This window comes from Nothoprocta perdicaria, unplaced genomic scaffold, assembly GCF_003342845.1.
Source record: "Nothoprocta perdicaria isolate Ctin4 unplaced genomic scaffold, notPer1 scaffold_19, whole genome shotgun sequence".
In the NCBI taxonomy this organism is placed as follows: Eukaryota; Metazoa; Chordata; class Aves; order Tinamiformes; family Tinamidae; genus Nothoprocta; species Nothoprocta perdicaria.
The window spans coordinates 6,160,587-6,165,572 of record NW_020455093.1 but is presented as its reverse complement, the minus strand read 5'-3'; the positions used below and the strand labels follow the sequence as shown (position 1 = coordinate 6,165,572).

The following is a 4,986-nucleotide window of genomic DNA, read 5'->3' as shown; positions in this document are numbered from 1 at the left end:
CTTCTCCATTTGACCCCCTGTCTTCCTCCAGCTCAGCTGACACATTGGTTGCATTTTGCTTTTGACAGCAGAGAGTATATTAAGATTCAGGGGGCTCTCTACATCCTACCCGCATTTTTCTTTATAGCTATTGATATTATGTATTAAAAGACTAATGATTTGGAGCCTTTAATATCAGGAAATGATGTCTCTAATGATATATCTTTGACCTCAAGCCTGAAGCCTGCAGMGTAGTTTCCTCCACTGCGTGGATGCTTCCTAAAAGCCTGGCTGAGTAGCTTGTTGGCGAGGAGAGCAGCTTTGTGAGCTCTCACCTTTGCCTCTTTGCGGTACTCTCTGTTCTCCATGGAGAGGATCCAGCTGCTCGGAAGGCAAGGCAAGGCAGGGCAGGTATCCCAGCCCGAGCATGCGGATGGTGACGGGAGCAGCCTCCTTCACTGTACGAGTTGTCTGTAAAAAAAGAACTTCTATATAAATTTCCTCTGCTCTGCCACTTCTAATGAATTTTGTATCAAGCGAGAAGAGCTTAAATCCACTCTTCACATTTCGACAGAGTGGAAGGCTAATAAAAGCAGATGATTGAAGCAAAAGGTGCAGCTCTTTGAGYAGTGATTTCCTGCAGGCCCCGGTGCTGTAGCACACTCTACAGCAGTAAAAATCATGGTGTGATTGGGACCTCAGGGTTTTTAACATAGAAGCTAAAAAGCTCTGAGCTGTTCAGTCTTCTCATGCCTAGACTATGAATATTCAACTCACTCTAACCTGCTCTACTGCTTGTGACTTGATTTCCCATTCCCTGCATGTCACGGAAAGGACTTGCTAAGAACATCACCAGTATGCATCTTCAGCATTTAAAGATTCTCCTTGCTTTAAAGATTCTCCCTCCTTTAGCAGAGCTATAAGAAAACATTTTTAYATAAATAAATATATCAAAGGCCAAAGAAATGTTTAGCAAGCAACTGGGAGAACCTTTATTTTYAACAGTGTTTCAGACACAAGTTTTGCCTTCAGTTGTTGATGTGTTGATGCTTAAAGTTTCATTATCAAGCTTGTTTCTGTAATTCATTTATAAGACTGGATTTTCTTCTGTATAGGCTTATTTACTGTATACAGACATGATGAAGTGAGATTGGCCGTAGGCAACTGAACTAACAAATAAAAAAAATTAAAAATCTTAAAAACTGTTCATTATATAAGTGCCCCATTATATGAACAAAATCCTGATCCTGCAAAATCATAAACATAATATAAACATGTGCTTAATTTTATATGCTTTGCGTGATTCCATTCAATTTGCAATATAATACAACTCCAAAACTGCGATTCAGTAGAGTACTCAGATATAGGCTTAAGGCCACCTTTATTCAGGAAAGCCTTTCAGCAGATGGATTTTCAGTATATACTGCATATATTTAAATTTAAGCACATACTTAACTGATTTATTGGGTTGGAGATGCCATGTCCTGAATGAACAATATTAATAAACCTATCATACAATCATAGAACCATAGAATGAGTGAGGTTGGAAGGGACCTCAGAGGTCATCTAGTCCAGCCCCCGTGCACACACAGGGACYTGCACACCTAGAGCACATGGCACAGGATTGTGTCCAAGTGGGTTTTAAAGATCTCCAGAGAAGGAGACTCCACAACCTCTCTGGGCAGCCTGTTCCAGGGCTCTGGCACCCTCACTGTCAAGAAATGTTTCCTTAAGTTCCTGTGGAACTTTTGGTGCCTCAGCTTGTGGCCGTTTCCTCTAGTCCTATCGCTGGCCACCACTGAAAAGAGGCCGCCCCCTCCTCCTCCCTCCCTCCCTTGAGGTATTTATASACACTGATGAGGTCCCCCCTCAGCCTTCTCTTCTCCAGGCTGAACAGACCCAGCTCCCTCAGCCTTTGCTCATATGGTAGATGTTCCAGGCCCCTGATCATCCTCGTAGCCCTGTGCTGGACTCTCTCCAGCAGCTCCACATCCCTCTTGTACTGGGGAGCCCAGAACTGGACGCAGTACTCCAGATGTGGCCTCACCAGGGCTGAGTAGAGGGGGATGATCACTTCCCTCGACCTGCTGGAGATGCTTTTCTTAATGCACCCCAGGATCCYGTTGGCCTTCTTGGCCACCAGGGCACACTGCTGCCTCATGGTCAACTTGTCGTCCACCATGACACCCAGGTCCCTCTCTGCAGGGCTGCTCTCCAGCAGGTCCACCCCTAATCTGTACTGGTGTCCRGGGTTATTCCTCCCCAAGTGCAGGACCCTGCACTTGCCCTTGTTGAACTTCATGAGGTTTCTCACCGCCCAGTCGTCCAGTCTGTCCAGGTCCCTCTGGATGGCAGCACAGCCCTCAGGGCTGTCAGCTACTCCTCCTAGTTTGGTATCATCAGCAAACTTGCTGAGGGAGCACTCCAGCCCTTCATCCAGGTCATTAATGAATAAGCTGAACAGGACTGGACCAAGGACTGACTCCTAGGAGACCCCTATGTAATATAGTCTAAGATTTTATACAAAAGGAAATCAAAAATATATGTCCAAATACATGCATGCAAAGTTAAATTAATATGGTAGGATTTTATTTTACAAGATATCTAAAATCACTAATGGATTAAAACCAGTGTGCTTGATGGCAGATGTCCCTTGCTCTATTGAGTTTTCAGAGGAGGGCACTATATCCATGACTGGAAGATCATATAGTATAAGAAGTATAAGAGGGATGTGGAGCTTCTAGAAAAGGGTCCAGTGGAGAGCAACAAAGATGATTAGGGGAGTGGAACATCTCTCGTATGAGGAAAGACTAAGTGAGGTGGGCCTGCTTGCCTGGAGAAGAGAAGGCTGAGAGGGAATSTAATCAATATGTATAAAAACCTGAAGGTTGAATGTAGGGAGGAAGGGGTCAAGCTCTGCTCAGTGGTGGCCTGTGATGGTGAACAAGGGGTGATGGCTACAAGTTGAAACACAGAAAGTTCCATCTGCATGTGAGGAAGAACTTCTTCACTGTGAGGGTGCCAGTGCCCTGGAACAGGCTGCCCAGGGAGGTTGTCTTCTTTGGAAATCTTCCAAACCTGCCTGGATGCTAGCCTGTGCTCTGGGTGCCCCTGATGGAGCCAGGGGTTTGGAAGGGATCTCCAGAGGTCCCATCCAACCTGAGCCATTCTGTGATTCTGTGAAGACAGCTAGCTGAAAGACAGATCTCTATTTATATACTAATTTTGATTTATTCTGCATTAGCAGTATTTTTAAAATTACTTACTGATACTGAGTGTCTCTCAAAGTTTCACAGTCCTAACTTCTCTCTTATTCTAATCAATATGAATGTTGTCATTGACTTCAATAGGAATTGAAACAATCTTGGGTCAAATAATATCAAATTCTGCTTAAAAAAAAACTGTTGAGGGACTAAGAAAAACTCAAAATGAAAGAAAAATAATCACTGCACTRCTATTACAATGCAGCTATGTGGCTACGCTCACAGCTATGCTTTATTTATCTGTTCAATCTGTGACAAAGAAAATACATCATGGCTTGATATGAAGGTTTAATAATTTCAGGTAAGCTGCACTGTTCTTTTTATGACTGTACCACAAGAGCTATGCAGGTCATCCCAAACTCATGCCAAGAAACCTTTTTACTACAGCGTCATGCATTCTTTATTAATACTGCAGACAGTTCTGAGTGTCTCAGCCAGGAAGATATGGACAGAGCTGAAGGAATTATGAAGAAAAGGCGCTGCAAAATTGATTAAGTGATCAAAAGACTAATATGTGAAGAAAGATAGAAATAATCAAATACATGTCATTCAAACAACAAGAAGGTGAAGAATGTAAAAAAAAAAAAAAGAACAAAGACAAATGTTTAACATATTGCAAACCAGTAATATAACTGCAATAAAATAAAATGGAAGAAAAGCTAACTGTGCTTTAGCTATCAAGAAATATTTCTTGCTGCTAAGACCTATTAATACCTTTTTCTAGGGAAGTGGCAGGAGTCCTAGCACTAATTTAAAGCTCACGGGGACAAAAACAGAGGTCACCCTGCAGAGGAACAGCACTCCCCGTAGCGTCGGCTACGGAACAATGAAAGAGGGGCTCACCCGACATCCGCCGTTAGAGCGTTAATGAATCTTCATTTTCTCAGTCCTCACTCTTCAAAGTGACAACAKGCAAGTTCCATAAAGCATTACGGGCTCTCCTGGCTGCTCTAAAGCACGCCGATGCGCGGGCAGATGTTTCTCACCTGGCGCAGGTATTTTTTTCCGCGTTTTTCCTGCTGGCTTTGCCTTGCAGGGCTGCGAATGGGCGCCGGGAGGGCACTTGTGAGGGAGCAGCTGTTTGGAGCTGGAGCGGGCGCCCCTCTGCCAGGGCAGTGCGGGGAGCGCTTGGAGAGCCGCTGACAGTTCAAAGTGCCTTGCTTTCATTACCCCGCACCTGCCAGCGGCTCCCTCACATCTGTTAAATTCCCTTCGGAGAAATGTTGTTTTTATGAGGAAAAACAGATCGCTCCCCCTTACTAGATGAAAACCTGTGGATGTGTGGAGTTAAGACAATTATTAATATTAAACTAACATCTACCATTTAATAGTAGTTCCTCCTGAGACTAGCGCAGCGACGTGAGTTACTGCTGTTGCAGAAGAAGAGGCTTGCAGAATACTGTGAAAGCAACGCTCTGCCAATGTGTGCAGAGCTGCATGTGACAAACTGTGGCAGCTTTCCTGGGTTTAACGAGTCTCTTTGGAGTTCCTCTCTCTCTGGTTAGTCATAGGCAACGCAAGGAAAAAGCCATGTGTGAATACATACCTCGTGTGAGTAGATGTGCACCAAGCAGCAGGAAGCATAATGAGCAAAGAGATGGATTTTCCTGTGATCGCCTCTTCTTCCATGCTCAGCTAAAGAAAGGGGTGGAGACAAATAAGGGGCTGTGATTTTTGGTTACACTCAAACCGCAGAGTGCAGGCAGTGATAATGCAGTGTTGGGCTACTGCTTTTTATCCTCGG

The 4,986-nt window shown here is 44.2% G+C and overlaps 1 long non-coding RNA gene across 1 annotated transcript; it reads right to left on the bottom strand.

Moving 5' to 3' along the window:
* Positions 1-359: 359 nt before the first annotated feature.
* LOC112945441 lies at positions 360-4,176 on the bottom strand. The gene is made up of 2 exons (XR_003249011.1): positions 4,086-4,176; positions 360-450 (listed from the first exon to the last, which is right to left on the bottom strand). It is a non-coding gene; the product is annotated as an uncharacterized LOC112945441 (long non-coding RNA).
* Positions 4,177-4,986: the final 810 nt, after the last annotated feature.